Source organism: Equus quagga, chromosome 14 (assembly GCF_021613505.1).
Source record: "Equus quagga isolate Etosha38 chromosome 14, UCLA_HA_Equagga_1.0, whole genome shotgun sequence".
Lineage (NCBI taxonomy): Eukaryota > Metazoa > Chordata > Mammalia > Perissodactyla > Equidae > Equus > Equus quagga.
Genome location: NC_060280.1, coordinates 97,000,654 through 97,010,224, shown reverse-complemented (window position 1 = coordinate 97,010,224; position 9,571 = coordinate 97,000,654). Strand labels below are relative to the sequence as shown.

Sequence of the window (9,571 nt, the reverse complement as noted above, 5' to 3'; positions counted from 1 at the left end):
AATTAGGATCTTGGCCTCCCGGTATCGAATGTGGCATCCCGGTGACCTCCCGGGGGCTTCCTGTCGCCGGCACGGCCGCGCCTGGGCTCTGGGACGCGCCACCGTGCGGCTTGAAGCCGGCGGGCTCTTAATCACAGATCTTCAGCCGCTTGTGGATTCCAATCCTTAGTTTCAACAACTCATGTGAACGTGGGGTCTTTTAACAGCTTTATTGATGTGAAATTCACGTAATTTACCCACCGAAAGTGTGTCACTGAGTAGTTTTTAGTGTATTCGTAGGGTTGAGCAGTTGTCGTCTCTATGTAATTCCAGAACATTCCATCCCCCAAAATGAACCCCGCCCCTCCCAGCCCCTGGCCCCCACGAGCCCGCTCTCTGTCTGTGGATCGGCCTGTTCTGGACGTTTCCCGTCCATGGGGTCCCACGCTGTGTGTCCTTCTGTGTCTGCTTCTCTCCCTGAGCGTCGTGGGTGCAGGTCCCTCCACGTGCAGCCGTGTCAGGGCCTCGCTCCTCTTCACGGCTGCATAATATTCCAGCGTGTGGACGGACACGTGTGTGGGTCCGTCATCTGTTGGTGGCACTCTGGTCGTGTCGTGTCCACGCCGGCCATCGTGAGTTGTGCCGCAGGGACACGCGTGTGCACAGGCCCGTGTGTGGGCGTGTTTTCAGTGTCCTCGGACACACACCCGGGAGTGGAATTGCTGGGTCGGGTGGCGACTCTGTTCCCCCTTCTGGGGACCTGCTGACTCGTTGGCAGCCGCTGCCCCGTCTCACGTTCCCGCCGGCCGTGCTCGGGGCTCCGGTGGACACCCGCGGCTGTGACCGGGACTCTGGCCGTCTCGCCGTGGGTTTGGTTTTGCGTTAAATGTCGCGATGTTTCCCGCTGCCCGAGGTGACGTCCACTCACGGCGTCACGTGGCGACGCGGAGGTGACGGTTCTGGCTGACGTTGTCGCCTGGCTGGTGTGAGCGTCTCATGGATCCTCCCTGGATCCCACGGTGGGGAGGGGTTGCTTCCATTGTGCAGATGGGGAAACCGAGGCACGGAGTGGTGCAGTCACATGGGGCAGGTGTCAGAGCGGGGATTTGACCTCGAGGGTCGGCCCGCTGTGTGGTTTGGGGCAGCCTGGGGGCCTCTCTGAGCCTCTGTTTCCTCCGTCTGAGATGGGGCCGCTGGTCCGGGGCCGAGGCCCATCTTGTCTCGTTCCTTCTGGGCCTTTCAGCTCCCAATTTCTTTAATTTTGGGAAACACCTCAATACATTTTCCGCTCCATCTTTGATCCCAGAAATAGCGCTTGATCCCACTCTTGTAGGGAGAAGAAATGGAACATTCCAGCCACCCCCGGCTGCGGGTTTTCCGGGCCTTTCTCTATCCGTTGACGCCCAGAGATGTGGTGTTGTCACCCAGCGTCTCTGTTGTGTCGGAATGTTCCGGGTCTTTGCAGCTAGGGCTGTTTCCCCTGTGGGGCCGACCCCGGCACTCGGGTCTGTTTTCCTGCCGTGTCCCCATTGTAGACGATACACGGTGGATGTCTTTGGGTTCACAAGGGGGCCCGGGGTGGGGTGGGGATGGGAAGCTGGCGTGGCAGACGTCTGCTGCGTCCCGCCTGGGAACCCTGCAGGCTGGCAGGAGCCAGAGTGGGATGGAGGCAATCCCAGCCCTGAGGGTGGGGGCTGGGCTGGAGGAATGGGGTTGAGGGGAAGGCTGCCCGGACGAATGGGTTCTGCAGATGGGGCTTTGCCGGATGTGTAGGAGTTCGCCAGATGGACAAAGGATGGGGTCTGTGTCTTGGAGCGGTGTGGCTGGAACATAAAGGGGGTCGAGTCGGGCTGGACAAACCAAAGGTGGGCTCGAAGCGGGGGAGCCTTGACGGGATTTGGAGCCGGGGAGGCAGAGAGGTTGGGAGGACCCTTCTGGGGTCCACGAGCCAGGGAGGACGGTAAGAGACCAGCACTTCTGCGGGGCTGTGTGGGGCCGGGGGAGAAGGACGGGGATGTCCCGGGGGAGGAGTGTGGCCCGGGCGGAGGCCTGAGGTCAGGCTCTGGGTTCTGAGCCCCGCGACCTTCAGCTGGTGCGCCCGAGGCAGAGCGGGCCGGGGACCAGGCCCTGTGGGTCCCGTGGGCCGGCTCAGGTGCCGGGAGCCCCGGCTGCGTGTGGCGGGAGGCGGGGCGGGTGCCGGGGAGCCCCTTGGGAACCCAGCCGTCCCCGCCCGGGCAGCGCCCGCCTCATCAAAGGCACTGTGGCTGCTGGCGCGGAGCCAGCGGGCCGAGGCGGGCGGCGGGGGGGCAGCCCGGGCATCGTGCCCCCGCCCGTGCCAGCCCTGGGAACAGCACTGACTCAGCCGGAAGAGCCTTATCTGGCCGCGCGCAGCCACCCGGCCGCCCGGTCACGCCGTGGGGTCACCGCCGCGGTGTCCTGGCCCCACGCCCGCCGCCGGCTACCCGGCCTGGTGGCTGCCGCCCAGCGCCCGGCCCGCCCCACGCTCCCTAATAACACACGCAGCCGCCGAGGGAGTGCCCGGCGCCCCGGGTCAGGGGTGGGCGTGGGCGAGCCGCGTGGGGGCCGGCGGCTGCCGTGGGCGTGGGGACGTGGCGGGCGGCGGGTGGTCCCCGTGGGCGTCGTGCGTGGGCACCGTGGCTCACGTGTCCCCGTGTCTGGTGTGGTTTGCGTGTGCACCGCGTGACGTGGACGTGTCCTGAGTGTGCCCCGGGGACTGGACACCCTCACGGGGGCGTGTCGATGCCGGCGCCTCGCACGCTCGCCGTGTCTGTACCTGACGGGGCAACGGCCCCGTGGCTGTTTGTCTGCACGTTGCACGTGGCTGCGGGGGGCTTGGTTCCTTCCTCTGGTCACACGCTGCTGTGTAATGTTGGGCAGGAGCGCGCCCTCTCTGATCCTGAGGGGATGCTGGGCAGGCTCGGTCCACTGTGTGCCTCGATTTCCCCTCCTGACACAGAGACCCTTCAACTCCCTGAGCTTCCTGACCTCACAGCCGCCACCACCCGGGGTGACTCGTGGGGGCACCCGCCTCTCTGTCTGCGACGGCCCAGCACCCCCATTTCCATTCACGTCGCCCGGCCGGTGGGTGGGGAGGCTCCCAGCCGGGTCGGGGGTCCCGGCAGGCGGGTGGGCACGCGTGGGGGCGGGGCGCCGACCGCCCCTTCTCCGCCCGCCCAGCCGCGCGCAGCCGGAGGACAATCGGGGGTCACGGGGTTAAACGGTAACCAATCTGGCCATTGAAGGCCGGGCGCTCAGGGCCGGCGGGGGTCTCGAGGGGCCGGGGGCGGGGGGAGCGAGGTCGCCCTGCGGCGGGGTGACCCCGAGCCCGGGCACCGTGTCCTGAGAGGGGGACGGACGCAGAGCAGGAGCCACGCGACCTCGAGGCAGGAGAGACCCTCCGTGGACCGTCCCCCGGGGTCGGTTCGGGGCAGCGCGTGTCCCCGCGTGTGTGCCCGTCTGAGCTGGTCCGGCTGCCGGGCCTGGGGATGCGGCTGTGAACCCGACGGACGGAGGTGGCCGCGGGGCGGAGGGGGCGTGGGCGGCCGAGGGCGGGCGTGTCCGTCTGTGCATCTGAGTCCGGGTGGCGCCTCGTGAAGTCGGGGTCCCTGTGGGCTTGGGGTCCCCCCCCGACGGAGGCCGAGAGCCGGGGGGCTGTGACCCTGTGACCCGCACGGCCCCTCCGGTCGGTCCCCACGCCGGCCACCGGGCTGCGCGGCTCCTGGAGAGGAAACGGGGCCTGAGGTCGCCTCCGGGGTCGTTTGGCTCTTTGATGTTGTCGCAGCTGTGCCCACCTCCCACCGGGCCTCAGTTTCCCCGTCTGTGAAGCCCCCCCAGGAGAGTCCGTTCCGGAACTTTCCGGGGCACCCCGGCTCGTCTGCAGGAGGACACCCAGGGGGATGTTTAATTTCGGGGCCCCGGAACCCCGTCCAAAATGCCCCAAAAGCAGCCTGGATGGCGACGTCGTAATTGCTGGGCTGGGAGAACATTCTGGATCTTTGACTTCTGGCCCTGAGGCCCCCCCACCCGCCGCCCCGCGTGGTCTTCCCAGAGCTGCCCGGGGGCTCAGTCCTGAGTCCTTTCAGTGGACGGGCCCCGCGTGGCTGGCGGTCTGCTCCGCGGTGGGGTCGCCGGCTTTGAGTGTCCTGTGCCGCCTCCTCCGGGCAGCCTTCCCAGAAGCATCCTCCTCCCGCCTCTGGCTCCCGTCATCCCAGGTGCGTCCTCCACGTCAGGCCCACTGGTGTCCCCGTGGGCCTTGGTTTCCCCAGCTGTGACACGGGGCTGGCAGGCGACCCGCCTGGTCCTCACCCCCGTCTTCCTGGAGCCGGACCCTCCGCCCTGCACGGTCGGCCCCCACGGTCCCCGGGGGCGCCCCCCCCCCCCACAGATGAGAGGACGGAGGGTCAGGGTGGCCCTGGTCCCACAAAGGCCCGGCCCGGGCAGGGGTCCAGCCTCAGGGCCGTTTCCCCGGAACCCGCGGCCCGGAAATCCAGGAAGAAGCCGCTTTGAGCGTTGGCTTCGCGGCCCGGCCTGCGGGACTCGCCTCCGAGCTCTTTATTAATATCCGCGGGGGGTGGGGTGCCGTGTCGCCCGGGGGGGACGCGCGCGGGGGGGGGGGGGGGCGCCCAGCGGACAGATGTTCCGGCCCTGCCCAGAATCACTTCCCCAATTTCCCGCGAGCCCGGGGGGCCCCTCGGCATCTGCGTGGAGGAGGCCGCTGACGGGAAACGAAAGGGCCGCGTGGCCGGCGGGCGGGGGTGCCCCCGGGGGTCAGGTGCACCCGAGGGCGGCCGGTGGGAAGAGCCTCAAGTCGCCCGGCGGGCATGGATTAAGCGCCTGCTGTATGCGGGCAGCCGGGAGCGACCCTGCCCGTCCCGGGTCCCGCTCCCTCGCGCCGTCTCCCCGCCGGCCGGGGGCTCCCGAGGGGCGTCCGGGTCCCTCTCGGGCTCCCCGCGTCCCCAGCGTCCAACACGGGCCTTGACATACAGCAGGCGCCTAATAACGGCGGCACGTCGGCCGCCCCGGCCGCAGCCCCGTGGCTGCCATCTCCTCCGGGTCCTGTTGTGGGAGTTTCCAGAACAGAAAAAAGCTTTAGATGCAAACCCCGCGGTGCCCGGCCGGCCTTCTGAGATGGGTAAACTGAGGCCTGGGTGCAGGCGGGGAGGGTTCCGGATTCCGTGTCCTTCTGCCCGCAGCCGACCTCTTCCCGCAGCCCCAGCGCCGATCCAGCCTCACTCATTGTCCGTCTGTCCGTCCCGGCTCTGGGGTCCCCGTGGGGAGGGGGCGTGACCTCGGGCCGCGGAAAACGGGGCGCAAAACGCCTGATGTGAGGCTGGTCCCCGGGCGCGTGCGGAGCCCTCCCCGCCTCAGTTTCCCCGTGTGGGAGCCGCCCCGCCCGCCCTCTCCCAGCAGCCCTGGGCGTTTCGTGAACGGGGGAGGCCGGGCCCCCAGGGACGCGCTCCGGCCCACCTGGCCCGGCAACGGCCGCGGGCGCTGAGTCATCTCGAGGGCGCAGGGGCCCCGCCAGGCCCCATAGTGGGAGCGGGGGCTTTATCGGGGCCGAGGGGGAGGCCGGCGGAGGATGGGCTGCAGGGGGCGAGGCCCCGGTGTCCGCTCTCCTCCGTTCGCTGGTGGGCGCCTGCTGTATACCGGGAGCCGCGTCTGCACCCACCGAGCCCGATTCTGCCCTCAGGGGCTCACATCTGGGTGGGAGAAAGTCGAGAAAGAAACTGTCCCAAAATAAGCTCATGGCCAGGTGACCGTGACCGAAGCTGGGGCGTGGGGAGCAGGGAGTGTGACCGCAGGGCTGCCCCGGCCTGTGGGCCGGTGCCTGGGGGTCAAGCCAGCTGCTCGAGTTAAAGAGGCTGGAGCTGGAGGAAGGGACTCCGTGTGGGGGGGACCAGCACGTGCAAAGGCCCTGGGGCAGGAGCGGGTGTGGGGAGCAGCGAGCTGCCCGTGTGGCTGGAGTGAAGTGAGTGAGCAGGAGACAAGCTGGAGACGTAGTCGGGGGACCGGCCGGCTGGAAGTTTGGGGTTTCTCCTGAGAGCAATAGGGAGCCACGGGCGGCTTTTGAGCAGGGGGCACACAGCCTGATCTCCACGTAAAGATTTTAAAGCCCCTCGGACCCGGCACCCCGGGAGGCCACCAGGAGGAAGCGTTGTTGTCTGATGCAGCGCCCCGGTTGCTGTGGGTGTTTCTGGGGAGGGGGGTCGGGCGTGAGAACCAGCTGAGCCGACCTCTCAACTTTGTCTCTCGAAGTTTCACTCTGCTGACAGGTTACGATGAATCAGTTCTCGTCCAAAACCCCAAAGGGGGAGAAATAGGTGCGATTAGACACTTGAGCTCTTAGCACGATTCACGGCGCACGAATCCTGAGAAGGTGGAACAGCCCAGATGTCCGTCCACCGAGGATGGACACACACGCATGGCCATCCACATGCTGGACTATTACGCAGCCGTGAAGAGGAGCGAGGCCCTGACACAGCTGCACATGCCAGGGGCTGGGGAGTGGGTGGGGGTGACTGTTGATGAGGACGGGGCTGCTTTTGGGGTGTTGGAATGTTCTGGAATGAGATAGTCGTGCTGGTTGCACAACGTTGTGAATATACTAAATGCCATTGACCTGTACGCTTTAAAATGGTGAATTCTGGGACTGGCCCGGTGTCACGGTGGTTAAGTTCTCACGTTCTGCTTTAGCGGCCCAGGGTCCGCAGGTTCGGATCCCGGGCGCAGACCTGGCACCGCTCATCAAGCCACACCATTGCAGCGTCCTACATAAGATAGAGAAAGATTGTAACTGATGTTAGCTCAGGGCCAATCTTCCTCACCAAAAAAAAAAAAAAAGTGAATTCTATGTTTTGTGAATTTCACCTCCATAAACATCTTCCTAAAGATTTGGAGGGAAGCAGGTGAGGTTCGAGCTCCAGCCCCGAGGCCCCGCCCGCGGTGGCATCTGTTTGTCCCCTCTGACCCTCAGCCGTGGGAGTCGCCAGGCCAGCCCCGGGGGGGCGCGGGGGCCCGTCGGGCTGTAGCAGACGCGTCCCCGTGGAGGAGGACGACCCCGGGTCCCCGTCAGCCGTGCCGGACGGGCCGAGCGCGCCGTCCCAGAGCCTTCCCGTCCGCGGGCGTCCCTGCCGTTTCCGCGTTGGCCCCGATCTGGGTCCCGTCCGGGATGGCCGCCTCCCCCCGGGTCCCCCGCCGGCCCAGTGGCCGCGGCCCGTCCCGAGGTGGGGCCCCACGGACTTTGGAGCCGCCGGGGTGGCGGGAGGGGGCCCGAGCAGACACTGTGAAGGGGACAAAGGTTGTCCGGGGGCCCCGCGGGCGGGAGGGCGGTTTCTTTACAGCCTGGGCCCCTCGGCCTTGGGCCGGACGCCGCCCTGCGCTCCCCCCGCGGCTGCCGGGGACCCACATCGCTGCCCAGCTGGGGCGTCTGGTGGCGCCGTGACCTGTGCCTGGCCCTCTGGGGGCGGGTTTGCCGGTGGCCACAGGGCCTTGTCCTCCTGACTGACCTGCAGGCTGCTGGCTGGGCCGGGGGGACCCCACAACGCCAGGGTCATCTTGGCCTGGTCAGCACTGTCGCCCCGCTGACCCCGGCCGTGGTGGTGAAGATGCTCACCATTCCGGGGACCCCCCTCCCCGCCCGCGGCTCCCACCCCCTCGGGGGCTCCCCACACCCCTGCGCCGGCCGAGCCTCGGTGGTAAAGCAGAGGCAGGGCTGAGGGGGGGGAGGAACAGCATTTCAGGAGCAGGAACAGCCCGTGCAAAGGCCCTGAGGTGAGGGCGGTCACGTCTCGCTGGGGAAGCGAGGACGAGGCCGTGGCTGGAGCGGAGGGAGGCGAGGGCCAGCGTGAGAGGCGAGGTCTCTGGGGCCAATGGGAGCCATGGGGGACTGCGGGGCCGGTGGGACGTGGAAAAGTCCCTCTGGCTGCTGAGTCGGGGGGGAGGCGGAGAGGGGCTGTCAGTCTCATGTGCTCTGTGCCTCGGTTTCCTCTTCTGGGAAGTGGGTGGTGCTGGGGACGAGAAGATGGGCACGTGGGCCGCCCGACCTTGGTACCTGGGGGATAGATGCCCCCCACGGCCGAGCCGGGTAGGAGCTGGGCCCAACCCGGGGACCCCGCCCGCTGCCTGGGAAGGGAGCCCTGCACTCAGGGGCACGCCTGGGACTCGGGGCGGCCGGGCGGCCCAGCCCATGTCGCCCTGAGAAGTCAAGGTCCTTTTAACGAGCGTTTATTAAGCAACTGCTGTATGTCCAGTTCTGGGCAGAGTTGGGAACAGCATTCCAGGCGGGAGGAACGGCCAGCGCAGAGGCCGGGAGGTGGGGCCGCGCGCCTGGCGGTTTGAGGAGCAGCGCGGCTGGGGCGAGGGGCCCACGGTGGGGTTGGGGTCTTCGGGTCGGGCAGGGGCCGGAGCGAGACTCCCGTGGTCAGAGTGGCCCAGGCCCGGCCCGGGAAATCAGGCTGCGGGCAGGGCGGAGTGGGCTGCTCCTCTCGGCCCTCAGCCCGCGGGAGGGGTTCCCGGAAGTTTCCCCCGTCCCCAGCCCGGGTTTGCGGCTCCGGGTCTGGCAGCACCGACGCGCCCTCTGGTCCAGCCGTGGAGGGGCCGGGGCTCTGCGGCGACGTGTCGTGCGTGGCCCAGCTCTGTGACCTGCGAGCCTGGTGGGGATGGGCAACCGGGCCTGGTGCCCTTGGGGGGGGGGGCCTGGACACCGCCATGGGGGCTCTCGACACCGTTCCCTCATCCCTGGGGCCTGGCGGGCGGGACACGCCCCTCAGGGGTGGGGAACTTGGGGCCGGAGCTCCATAAAGCCGGGCGGCCTTTACTGCCGGCTTTGTTGGCTGCCCGCAGCAACGGCCATTAAAGCCGCTCCTCCCCCTGCAGCTGGGGGCCCTGCGCGGCCCCCTTTACGGCCCTGCACAATGCCCCGCCACGGGGGTCTGACCATCCCGCCCACTCCGCCCACCATTTGGCCTGGGGGTTAACGGCTCCCCCCTCCGCCGAGCCAGCCCCCTCTGCCTGCGGGTCACGGGGCAGCTGGTTGCCACCCTGTGCCTCAGTTTTCCCACCTGGAATACAGGGGTCCCAATGGTTACCAGGCACCGAGGGTGAAGCTATCATGCACTGTTCCCAAAAGATGGGGAAACTGAGGCAGGAGGGGCCCTGCAGTCTCTTGTGGGGGCCGGGCCAGGGAGGAGGGTTCAGGCAGGGTGGAGCCCCCTCATCAGGAGGGTCCTGAGGTTCTCCGGCCCCTGAACGGGCTTCCCAGGTTGGCCGTAACAGATGACCGTGAGCCCCGGGGCCTAGATCATCGGGACATCCGGGCTCACAGCAGGCAGGGCCGGGGTCCCCCGGGGTCCCTCCTGCCTCCTCCGGCCTCCGGGGGCCCCACGTCCCTGGGCTGTGGCTGCATCGCCCCGATCCTGCCTCCGTGGTCATGTGGCCTCGCCAGTGTCCCTGTGTCCTTCTTCTTATAAGAACGCCCCCTGGGGCCGGCCCGGTGGCGCAGTGGTTAAGTTCACACGTTCCGCTTTGGCGGCCCGGGGTTCCCCAAGTTCGGATCCTGGGTGTGGACATGGCA

General features: G+C 68.0%; 2 protein-coding genes across 6 annotated transcripts in view; one reads left to right on the top strand and one right to left on the bottom strand.

Annotated features, from left to right (window-relative positions):
• The window catches only part of LOC124252615 (translation initiation factor IF-2-like), a 2,185-nt gene extending 1,807 nt beyond the window's left edge, over positions 1-378 (bottom strand). The window contains exon 1 of one of the 2 annotated variants that reach the window (XM_046686302.1): positions 1-378. The gene's annotated coding sequence lies outside the window, so the exon portion shown is untranslated. The other variant, XM_046686303.1, reaches the window with a different exon arrangement.
• The window catches only part of ARID3A (AT-rich interaction domain 3A), a 28,904-nt gene that overhangs the window by 7,461 nt on the left and 11,872 nt on the right, over positions 1-9,571 (top strand). The window lies entirely within an intron of this gene.